Source organism: Triticum aestivum, chromosome 7A (genome assembly GCF_018294505.1).
Source record: "Triticum aestivum cultivar Chinese Spring chromosome 7A, IWGSC CS RefSeq v2.1, whole genome shotgun sequence".
Lineage (NCBI taxonomy): Eukaryota > Viridiplantae > Streptophyta > Magnoliopsida > Poales > Poaceae > Triticum > Triticum aestivum.
The window spans coordinates 732,034,083-732,046,347 of record NC_057812.1 but is presented as its reverse complement, the minus strand read 5'-3'; the positions used below and the strand labels follow the sequence as shown (position 1 = coordinate 732,046,347).

Here is a 12,265-nt window from a genome sequence, read left to right as displayed (position 1 = left end):
CGGAGCTGTTCGCGGTGCTTAAGACCGCAAAAGGTAGAAATCAAGAAGGAGCATCAAGTGTTGATGGTTTAACAAGACCACTGGTTTCAAGAAGGGCAAGGGCTAGAAGGGAAACTTCATGGATGGCAAACCAGTTGCCGCTCCAGTGAAGGAACCCAAGGTTGAACCCAAACCCGAGACTAAGTGCTTCTATTGTAAGGGGAACGGTCACTGGTAGCGGAATTACCCCAAATGCATGGTAGATAAGAAGGCTGGCAACTTCAACAAAATTTATACGTGTTATTAATGTGTACCTCACTAGTACTCCTGGTAGCACCTGGGTATTGGATACCGGTTCAGTTACTATTATTGGTGACTTGAAGCAAAAGCTACGGACTAAACGGAGACTGGCTGAGGGCGAGGTGACGATGTGTGTTGGAAGTGTTTCCAAAGTTGATGAGATCACCATCGCACGCTCCATCTGCCTTTGGGATTAGTATTGAACCTAGATAAATGTTATCAGGTGTCTACGTTGAGCATGAATATGATTAGATCATGTTCATTGCAATACGGTTATTCATTTAAGTTAGGGAATAATGGTTATTCTGATTACATGAATAATACCTTTCATGGTCATGCACCCTATGTGAATGGTTCATTGAATCTCGGTCATGGTAATACACATGTTCACGCTAAAAGATGCAGAGTTAATAATGATAGTACCACTTTCTTGTGGCACTGCCGCTTAGGTCATATTGGCGTAAGATGCATGAAGAAACTCCATATCGATGGATGTTTGGAGTCACTTGATTTTGAATCGCTTGACACATGCGAGCCATGCCTCATGGGCAAGATGAATAAGACCCCGTTTTCAGGTACAATGAAACGGGCAAGTGACTTGTTGGAAATCATACATGCAGATGTGTGTGATCCAATGAGAATTGAAGCGTGCGGTGGATATCGCTATTTTCTCATCTTCACTGACAATTTGAGTAGATATAGGTATATTTACTTAATGAAGCACAAGTCTGAAACGTTTGAAAAGTTCAAGCGATTTCAGAGTGAAGTTAAGAATCATCATAACAATAAGATCATGTTCCTACGATCTGATCAAAAGGGGATTTTCCGAGTTATGAGTTTGGCAATCACTTAAGACATTGTGGAATTGTTTCATAGTTGAAGCCACCTGGAACACCACAAGGTAATGGTGTGTCCGGACGTCGTAATCGAACCCTATGAGATATGGTGCGATCTATGATGTCTCTTACCAATCTACCGTTTCCATTTTGAGGTTATGCGTTAGAGACAGCTGCATTCACTTTAGATAGGACACCATCTAAGTCTGTTGAGATGACGTCATAAGAACATTGGTTTGGCAAGAAACCAAAGTTGTCGTTTCTTAAATGTTTGGGGCTGCGATGCTTAAGGCTTCAGCCGGAGAAGCTCGAACCCAAAGGAGACAAACACATCTTCATAGGATACCCAAAGGTGACGGGTACACCTTCTATCTCAGATCCGAGGGCAAATTGTTTGTCGCTAAGAACGGGTCCTTTCTCGAGAAGGAGTTTCTCTCGAAAGAATTGAGTGGGAGGAAGATAGAACTTGATGAGGTTGTCGAACCTTTGTTTCAACCAGAGAGTGATGCAACACAGAAAGATGTTTTCTGTGGCGCCTACGTTTGATGAAGAGGAAGTTAATGATAGTGATCATGAAGCTTCGGATCAAGTTTCTATCGAACCTCGTAGGTCGACAAGGATATGTACTACTCCTTAGTGGTACGGTAATCCTGTCTTAAATATCATGTTGTTGGACAACAATGAACCTACGAACTATGGAGAAGCGATGGTGGGCCCGTATTTCGACAAATGGTTAGAAGCCATGAAATCCGAGACAGGATCCATGTATCAGAACAAAGCATGGACTTTGGTGGACTTGCCTGTTGATCGGCAAGCCATTGAGATAAATGGATCTTTAAGAAGAAGACGGACGTGGGCGGTAATGTTACCGTCTCTGAAGCTCGACTTGTGGGAAAGAGTCTTTTCACAAGTTCAAGGAGTTGACTACGATGAGAATTTCTCACCCGTAGCGATGCTTAAGTCCGTCGGAATCATGTTAGCATTAGCTGTATTTTTCGATTATGAAATCTTACAAATGGATGTCAAAACAAGTTTTCTTACCAGTTTTCGTAAGAAAAGTTGTATGTGATACAATAAAAGGTTTTGTCTATCCTAAGGATGCTAAAAGGTATGCTGGCTCCAGCAATCCTTCTATGGACTAGAGCAAGCATCTCGGAATCGGAATATATGCTTTGATGGAGTGATCAAAGCTTTTAGGTTTATACAGTGTTTGCTAGAAACTTGTATTTACAAGAAAGTGAGTGGGAGCACTACAACATTTCTGATAAGTATATGTGGATGACATATTGTAGATCCGAAATAATGTAGAATTTCTGGAAAGCATAAACGGTTGTTTGAAGAGTGTTTTTCAAAAGAAGATCTGGATAAAGCTGCTTACATATTGGGCATCAAGATCTATAGAGATAGATCAAAACGCCTGATGATACTTTCAAAGAACGCACACCTTGACATATTTTTGAAGGAATTCAAAATAGATCAGTCAAAGAAGGGGTTCTTACCTCACTTGTAAGGTGTGAAGTTGAGTAAGACTCAAAGCTTGACCATGGCAGAAGAAAGAGGAAGGACGAAGGTCGTACCCTATGCTCTTGTCATAGGCTCTATACGGTATTCCATGCTGAGTACCGCACCTGATGTGTGCCTTGCCACATGTCTGGCAAGAGGGTACAAAGGTGATCTAGGACTGGATCACCAGATAGCAGTCAAAATTATCCTTAGAGGAATAAGGAAAAGTTTTCTCGGTTATGGAGGTGATAAAGAGTTCGACATAAAGAATTACGTCGATGCAAGCTTAACACCTATCCGGATAGCTCTAAGTAGAGATACCGGATACGTATAATGGAGCAATAATTTGGAATAGCTCCAAGTGGAACGTGGTAGCAGCATCTATGATATAAAGTTTTGCGAAATACATAGGGATCCGAATATGGAAAGACCCGTTGACTACAACCTCTCTCACAAGCATAACATGATCAAACCCAGAACTCATTGAGTGTTAATCACATAGTGATGTGAACTAAATTATTGAGTCTAGTAAACTCTTTGGATGTTGGTCACATGGCGATGTGACCTGTGAGTGTTAATTACATGGCGATGTGAACTAGATTATTGACTCTAGTGCAAGCGGGAGACTGTTGGAAATATGCCCTAGAGGCAATAATAAATTGGTTATTATTATATTTCCTTGTTCATGATAATCGTTTATTATCCATGCTAGAATTGTATTGATAGGAAACTCAGATACATGTGTGGATACATAGACAACACCATGTCCCTAGTAAGCCTCTAGTTGACTAGCTCGTTGATCAATAGATGGTTACGGTTTCCTGGCCATGGACATTGGATGTCGTTGATAACGGGATCACATCATTGGGAGAATGATGTGATGGACAAGACCCAATCCTAAGCCTAGCACAAAGATCATGTAGTTCGTATGCTAAAGCTTTTCTAATGTCAAGTATCATTTCCTTAGACTATGACATTGTGCAACTCCCGGATACCGTAGGAGTGCTTTGGGTGTGCCAAACGTCACAACGTAACTGGGTGGCTATAAAGGTACACTACAGGTATCTCCGAAAGTGTCTGTTGGGTTGGCACGAATCGAGAACTGGATTTGTCACTCCGTGTAAACGAAGAGGTATCTCTGGGCCCACTCGGTAGGACATCATCATAATGTGCACAATGTGACCAAGGAGTTGATCCCGGGATGATGTGTTACGGAATGAGTAAAGAGACTTGCCGGTAACGAGATTAAACAAGGTATCGGGATACCGACGATCGAATCTCGGACAAGTACAATACCGCTGGACAAAGGGAATTGAATAAAGGATTGATTGAAATCCTCGACATCGTGGTTCATCCGATGAGATCATCGTGGAACATGTGGGAGTCAACATGGGTATCCAGATCCCGCTGTTGGTTATTGACCGGAGAGTTGTCTCGGTCATGTCTGCATGGTTCCCGAACCTGTAGGGTCTACACACTTAAGGTTTAGTGACGCTAGAGTTGTTATGGGAAATAGTATGTGGTTACTGAAGGTTGTTTGGAGTCCCGGATGAGATCCTGGACATGACGAGGAGCTCCGGAATGGTCCGGAGGTGAAGATCGGTATATTGAACGAAGGGTATTGGAGTCCGGAATTGTTCCGGGGGTACCAGGTGATGACCAGTGTGTCCGAAAGGGATTTCGGAGGCCCCGGCAAGCATTGGGGGGCCTTATGGGCCAAGGGGAGAGGGCACATCAACCCACTAAGGGGCTGAGCGCCCCTCCCACCCCATCTCACGTAACCAGGAGAGGTGGGGGCGCCACCCCTAGGGCAGCCGCCCCTCCCGGCTTGGGGGGCAAGTTTCCTAGGGGGTGGGGGCGCCCAAACCCATCTAGGGTTTCCCCTGTGGCCGCCGCCCCTCCCCTAGGGAACCCTAGGGTGCCTCCCCCTCCTCCCTTCCCCCTGTATATAGTGAGGGAGAGAGAGGGCAGCCGTACCCTTCCCTTGGCGCAGCCCTCTTCCTCCTCCAACACCTCATCCTCCTCCGTAGTGCTTGGCGAAGCCCTGCCGGAGAACCATGAGCTCCATCACCACCACGCCGTCGTGCTGTCGGAGTTTTCCCTCAACTTCTCCTCTCACCTTGCTGGATCAAGGAGGAGACGTCTCCCAACCGTACGTGTGTTGAACGCGGAGGTGCCGTCCGTTCGGCGCTAGGATCATCGGTGATTTGGATCACGACGAGTACGACTCCATCAACCTCGTTCACTTGAACGCTTCCGCTTAGCGATCTACAAGGGTATGTAGATGCACTCTCCTTCCCCTCGTTGCTAGATTACTCCATAGATTGATCTTGGTGATGCGTAGAAAATTTTGAATTTCTACTACGATCCCCAATACTCGCACACATTCCCATGAAGATGCCATTGAAGATCTTGTCAACACCGTCGGAGCTTCACGTGATGCAGTGCGCGATGAGGAAAGGGAGAAAGATTCATTTTCGAAGGCGGAAGAATCGTCTTCCGAAGATGAGGACGAGGACGAAGACGAGGACGAGGAATGATGTGTCTTTCCTTTGTGTATTGAACTTGATTTGCATTTTGAACTTGGTTGGATGAACTTGTGGGCATGATTTTAAACTTGTGGGCATGAACTTCATCAACTTGTTTGTGTGAAATTTTTATTGTGTTGAAAATGTGCATCATTTTGTGTTGAAATATACCATATGCAATGCACCAGCGAGTCACGCGCGCTGCTGGAGCGACGCGCGCGCTGCATTTTAGCGCGGCCACTGGAGCCAGCGCTGCGCGCCGCGCCAAACCAGCCGATGCGCGCGCGGCTTATGTGTTTTTTGCGCGGTCGCGCCTGTTGGAAATGCTCTTAGGAAAGATTCCCCCGCGTAGGTCCCCCATGTGCCAAACAAGGAAAGTTCCCACCCCCTCGTGTGCCCCACGTCTCCCGCGAATAACAAACAGAAAAAAAACACAACTACCCTCCCTTCACGTGATCTCCCACCCCATCCTCCACCAGGGACCCTACGTCCCCAGGGTACCTCGCGGCAACTCTCTTCTTCCCCCAGCCAGCTCCCCCTCCCACGGCAAAAACAAAAGTGAAAACATAGAAGGGCGTGAGAAAAATCAAAGTCAGATAGATCGTGGGAAATTCGTGAAGAAGACAATGTTGTCTGCAACTATTTGTGCTGATCAAGCAACAATCTGAAAAAAAAAAGTGGGCAAAAAATTTGCCAGAACTGAGCAAATTTCTCCTGGTGAAAGACAGCAAAGGTAACAGGTCCATTCTTGACCATAGTTCTACTCGATCTAGTTGAACTCCCCCTCTATACGTTACCTACCCCATGCTCTACTACTTGCATACTTGCCTCCAGTACCCAAGTCGCCCAGAAACCTGACTTGAAATCTCGCCCCAAATCTGGTCCCTTGTTCTTGCCTCCCTGTACAACCATGATACTGCATAAAGTGGCTGGTTCTTGAATTCTTTTCTTGCCTATTGTCTTGCACCTTGCTTTTGAAAAAAAAAAAGAACAAATTAATTGTAGAATGGTTGTTTGTTTCTATGCAAAAAAATTGCTAATAATCTGGGTATAACAAAACTGGGTAATAAACTTCTGTAGTTGCTTACAAAAGGTCCAGCTTCTTACAAACTTGGCAATAATCAGTAGGTAGGGATGAAAATGGAGTGGAAACTTTCCGTTTTTCCGGAGGAAAGATGGAAACGGAGAGGAAATGTGAAAAACGAAGACAGAAATTTGCAAAACGAAAGTGAAAATGGAATTTTTATGCGGAAACGGAAACAAAAATGGAACGGTGTTTTCCGGTGGAACATGCATGGAAACGGAACTTTCCGTTTCCGTGAATATGAAATTTCTGTTTTTACTTTAGACCTATGGCTACTTTGTAGTCCAACCACCAAAGAGAACACAATGACACAATTAGTAGAATTGATCTGAGGCCTAGCTTCTACTACCACACATGTACTTAGCTTGACCCTATACGCAATTGTCCAGTACAACTAAAATACTACGCTAAGTTGCTAACATAATGATATTATTTTGTAGCCATGTTAATAACTCATTAAATTTATTTGTTTTTGTGTGTATTTCTCTATGATTCAAGGGGTTTTTTAAGTTCCGATCAATGCCCATTTCTGTTTCCGTATCCGCTTTGTATTTGCTCCGCTTTGTATTTGCTCCGTGTCCGTTTCCGGTAGTATCTATTTCCGTATTCATTTCTGAGGTTTCTCTATGCGTTTCCGCTTCTGCAAAAAATGTGAAAACAAATATGGTAGCACTTAGTTCCGTCCGTTTCCGTTCCATTTTCATCCCTATCAGTAGGGTAGAAGTAGGAAAAAAAGTAACAGTATAGTTGCTGACAAAAACACACACAAATAAAGCCAGGGATCTGAACCTAGCAGCAATTATGTGATAAAAGATGCCCTCTGCTCATAGAGTTTGCTTGCATGATAGAAAAAGAGAGGAAAAATGCTACTGTTTCATTCACATTATGTTGCTTGCCGTACTAATTCCTTCCCCCTATTTTGTCTTCTAAAATGTGCAGATGGCCGACCTTGATATCAATGAGCTTCCCGATGACTTTGCTGACTTGGTCTGTCCGTTTAGGCGACCTATGCCGCCAGGGGGTAGGCGAGTCCGTGCTTCGTGTTAGGCAATTTGGGTTGGGTGCTTTGGTTGTTGTGGGCGACTTGGTCTGTCGGTGTCGGCGACCTATGCCGCCGGGGGTAGGCGAGTCTGTGCTTCGTGTTAGGCGATTCGGGTTGGGTGCTTCGGCTGTTGTGGGCGACTTGGTCTGTCGGCGTCGGCGACCTATGCCGCCGGGGGGTAGGCGAGTCCGTGCTTCGTGTTAGGCGACTTGGGTTCGGTGCTTCGGCTATTGTAGGCGACTTGGTCTGTCGGTGTCGGCGACCTATGCCGCCAAGGGGTAGGCGATTCGGGCTGGGTGCTTCGGCTGTTGGGGGCGACTTGGTCCATCGGTGTCGGCGAGCTATGCCGCCGGGGGGTAGGCGAGTCCGTGCTTCGTGTTAGGCGACATGGGATGGGTGCTTTGGTTGTTGTAGGCAACTTGGTCCGTCGGTGTCGGCGACCTATGCTGCCGGGGGGTAGGCGGGTCGGTGCTTCGTGTTAGGCGATTCGGGTTGGGTGCTTCGGCTGTTGTGGGCGACGATCTTGGTCCATCGGTGTGGGTGACCTATGCCGCCGGGGGGTAGGCGAGTCCATTCTTCCTGTTAGGCGATTCGGGTTGGGTGCTTCGGCTATTGTGGGCAACTTGGTCTATCGGTGTCGGCGACCTATGCCGCCGGGGGGTAGGCGAGTCTGTGCTTCGTGTTAGGCGACTTGGGTTGGGTGCTTCGGCTGTTGCAGGCGACTTGGTCCGACGGTGTCGGCGACCTATGCCGCCAGGGGGTAGGCGAGTCGGTGCTTCATGTTAGGCGATTCAGGTTGGGTGCTTCGGCTGTTGTGGGCGACTTGGTCCATCGGTGTCGGCGACCTATGCCGCCGGGGGGTAGGCGAGTCCGTGCTTCGTGTTAGGCGACTTGGGTTGGGTGCTTCGGCTATTGTAGGCAACTTGGTCCGTCGGTGTCGGCGACCTATGTCGCCGAGGGGGGTTGGGTAGGCGAGTATGTGCTTCGTGTTAGGCGATTCGGGTTGGGTGCTTTGGCCGTTGTGGGCGACTTGGTCCGTCGGTGTCAGCGACCTATGCCGCTGAGAGGTGGGGTAGGCGAGTCCGTGCTTCGTGTTAGGCGATTCGGTTGAGTGCTTTAGCTGTTGTGGGCGACTTGGTCTGTCGGTGTGGGCGACCTATGCCGCTGAGAGGTGGGGTAGGCGATTATGTGCTTCGTGTTAGGCGATTCAATTGGGTGCTTTGGCTGTTGTGGGCGACTTGGTCCGTCGGTGTGGGCGACCTATGTCGTCAAGGGGGGTGTGGTAGGCGAGTATGTGCTTTGTGTTAGGTGATTCGGGTTGGGTGCTTTGGCCGTTGTGGGCGACTTGGTCCGTCCGTGTCGGCGACCTATGCCGCCGGGGGGTAGGCGAGTCTGTGCTTCGTGTTAGGCGATTCGGTTGGGTGCTTTGGCTATTGTGGGCGACCTATGTCGTCGAGGGGCGGGGTGGGGTAGGCGAGTCTGTGCTTCGTGTTAGGCGATTCGGGTTGGGTGCTTCAGCCGTTGTGGGCGACTTGGTCCGTCGGTGTCAGCGTCCTATGCCGCCGAGAGGTGGGGTAGGCGACTTTGTGCTTCGTGTTAGGCGATTCGGTTGGGTGCTTTGGCTGTTCTGGGCGACTTGGTCCGTCGGTGTGGGCGACCTATGTCGTCGAGGGGGGGGGTAGGCGAGTCTGTGCTTTGTGTTAGGCGATTCAGGTTGCATGCTTCGGCCGTTATGGGCGACTTGGTCCGTCAGTGTCAGCGACCTATGCCGCCGAGAGGTGGGGTAGGCGAGTCCGTGCTTCGTGTTAGGCGATTCGGTTGGGTGCTTCGGCCGTTGTGGGTGACTTGGTCCGTCGGTGTCAGCGACCTATGCCGCCGAGAGGTGGGGTAGGCAAGTCCGTGCTTCATGTTATGTGATTCGGTTGGGTGCAGAAAAATTCGAAAGGGGATGTTAGACCGGTATGAGAAGATGTTGCTGCCTACTAAAAACTAGTTCAAGAAATAAGGTGTATGATGATGTTGATGATGGGTAGCAAAATAGAATGAAGGAACTGGGATGATACGATGCAGAAAAAAACAGCTGCGAAAATGAAAAATGATGAAGGTATCCACACATATATAGATTGGAAAAAAATTCTCCAAGAAGAAGGTATCCACACATATCAAGAAGCATAAAGTTTCCACGCCAAAACAAACGCTGCGTTTTTTCCCTCCGAGAACATAGACAACAGATTTGCCTTTATTTTGATTAAAAAAGTTGATTCAAATAAGCACGCTAAATTTGGTTTTATTTCATATTGAACCCTAAGACCTGCAAATTTTTTCGTAGGCACCATTCCATCCATCCTTGCAAACCAGACAATAACTTAGTCCTGGCTTAGTAGTCATTCCTACATCCAAATCTAAAAACACCAGGACAGGGACCAAGCTGAAGCCTGGTTGGTCATCAAAAAATAAACTGGAGAAATAAAAATAAAACACAAACAGTATTGCCTATTCCCTAAAATGACTCTTGCCTACAAATCTCTATCTGATTGCCTATATGTCTCTGTATGCTTGCCTGCATTTCATTTTGATTATTCCCCTAAAACTGATTACACCCTCATCAAACCTGGCTTGTTTTTTGCTTACTTATATCTGATTGCCTACAAAAAATCACACAGAATTGCCTATTATCTATTCTGATTCCCCTACTAAAACACAGTGTTAAGAGACAGAACAGGATGGTGCTTTTAGTTTACTTGATTCATACTATAAGAGTTGACATAACAGGAGCATAACAAATGTAGCGCACAAACTGATGATCACCTTGAAATCCTGGGCAATCTCCCTAACAAGCCTCTGGAATGGAAGCTTCCTTATGAGCAGCTCCGTGCTCTTCTAGTATTTGCGGATCTCACTGCAAAGTCAAGCACAAAAGCTTACTCAAATTGAGAATACTTTCAACTAGGATACTGTATGCAATAACACATACTATACCATAAGTTAAAAGGCTTTACACACCGAAGAGCAAACAGTTCCAGGGCGGTAACGGTGAGACTTCCTCACTCCTCCAGTTGTGGGAGCAGACTTACGGCATCCTGTTGAAAAGCAAAACAGAGCACATGATCAAATGAACAAATAATACCATGATAATCCATATACATCAGTCAGATATCTGGTCTAATTGCCTACAAAAACAACCACAGTATTGCCTACAAAAAGAATCCATGATCACACAGAATTGCCTATTATCTGATTCTAATTGCATACTAATCTATGTCTAATTGTCTACAAAAACCACAGTATTCCCTACTTCTGTTCCCAAACTAGACACAAAAATGCTGGAAAAAATCATTATACTACAGTATTGCCTACTGAATCACAGATATATTTGCGTGGCTTACAGAAATTGCATATTGAACCACACACGCGCTGCCAAAAATTGTCTGCTGAATAAATCGTCAGGTTGAGCGCCTCTCCTCGCTTGCCCCTCGGGTGCCGCACCTGAGCTGAGCACGTAAAACACCCCTCCTGCATACGCACTCCGGCGAGCCCCTACCGCTCCACCTCTAGCAGGACCCCCTCGGCCGGCCCTCGCCTCGCACAAAAAATCCCTCCCGTATCTCCTTCCTCCCCGGGAGCCTCTCCGTTTTGATCTACCCTTGCTTCCCCTTGCGGTTGTTGATGACGACGAGGGCGTCGGCGACGAACCCCCAGCAGCCATGAGATGTGTGAGCGAGGGGGAAAAGTGGAATGAACTCACCTGGGTCGTCGAAGCATGCAGGATCTCATGCTCCGGGAGGGGGGGGGGGGGGGGGGGGGGGGGGTCGTCGCCGCCTCGCGCTGAACCACCAGCTTCCAGCCCCCTCCCCGTCACCGCTACCTTCTCCTCCTTCTACGGCACGTGCGCGCCGCCCTCGCCCCGTCGAACTGCTGCGAGATCCTTCACCGGGCCTTCGCCGCGCTCGTTGAATTAAACTCGCCGCCGGCTCTCTCGCCGCCCGCGCTTGCGGCGAAGCTAGGGATTTCATGCGTGATTTGGTCGTCGCCGGGAGAGGGCGTGAGGTGGGGAACAGGGAAATGGTAAGATAGATGAAGCGACCGACAAAAACTCACCGCCCACCTGGTCGGTCCACTAGGCCACGTGTCTGTGCGGGGCGTGCGAGATCGACGGCCGTGGTGCGGCGGCTGCATCGCGTGTGATAGCGCCCGCGCACCGGTCAGCGATTGGGTTATTTCAGTTAAGGCGACCGAAAGCCATGGTTGTTTGGATAAACGAAATTAATACCTAGTTTTAACAAAACACGTTTTAGTAGGATTTTTGGGAAAACTAGTTTTACGAACGATTAGGTTAGGAACAAGTATGCAGAAAACCTTGTTTGGATGATAAAACATGTTTAAGCACGAGGCTGCACCGTCGACTCCGTGTTCTCGCATCTGCATAAGAGAGGATCATTTGCTCGCGGCCGAAGATAAGATTAGCGATGCAGCTGGCCGGTTTGGGCGACATCATCGCCAGGATGGTTCCTTGTGCGGCGGTGAAGATGATAACTGATGGAGATGCAACGTCGTGGCCTCGAGATTCAAGTACTAAAACCAATCTGGATGCATGCTCGCGAACGTGAATCGTTTGCTAAAAGAATGCACTTGTGTGAAAGTAATGAGAATGACCAATCATCGAAGAACAAGAACTAGCGTACAAGGAATTTGTTGTGGCCGCACAAAAGCTCAAGATCAGATTGGTAAGAGAGTGCCATCAGCGAGGAAGACGCGGGAGGAGTGCGTGCTCGGGAAGAACCAGTGGTCGACTGTGATGGCGACAGCCGCCGGCAACCCGGGATGAGTGCTCACCGGGGAACGACCAGTCTGACGATGGCGACGGCCACGTCAAGGAACGCGAGATTAGTTGTCGCTGGAGAAGGACCAGTCGTCGACGGTGACGGCAGCCGCGCGGGAGGAGTGGTCGCGGGCGATGGCTAGGGGCAAGGCGGGATAAGTTGTTGCGACGACG

At 48.0% G+C, this 12,265-nt stretch overlaps 1 long non-coding RNA gene across 3 annotated transcripts; it reads right to left on the bottom strand.

Moving 5' to 3' along the window:
- Window positions 1-5,723: 5,723 nt before the first annotated feature.
- Window positions 5,724-11,359, bottom strand: LOC123149802 (uncharacterized). Of its 3 annotated transcripts, none has more exons than XR_006474842.1 (4): window positions 11,018-11,359; window positions 10,276-10,352; window positions 10,081-10,171; window positions 5,724-6,117 (listed from the first exon to the last, which is right to left on the bottom strand). It is a non-coding gene; the product is annotated as an uncharacterized lncRNA (long non-coding RNA). The 3 variants fall into 3 exon arrangements; XR_006474843.1 differs by lacking the exon at window positions 11,018-11,359 and adding an exon at window positions 10,659-11,009; XR_006474841.1 differs by lacking the exon at window positions 11,018-11,359 and having other exon boundaries at window positions 10,276-11,006.
- Window positions 11,360-12,265: the final 906 nt, after the last annotated feature.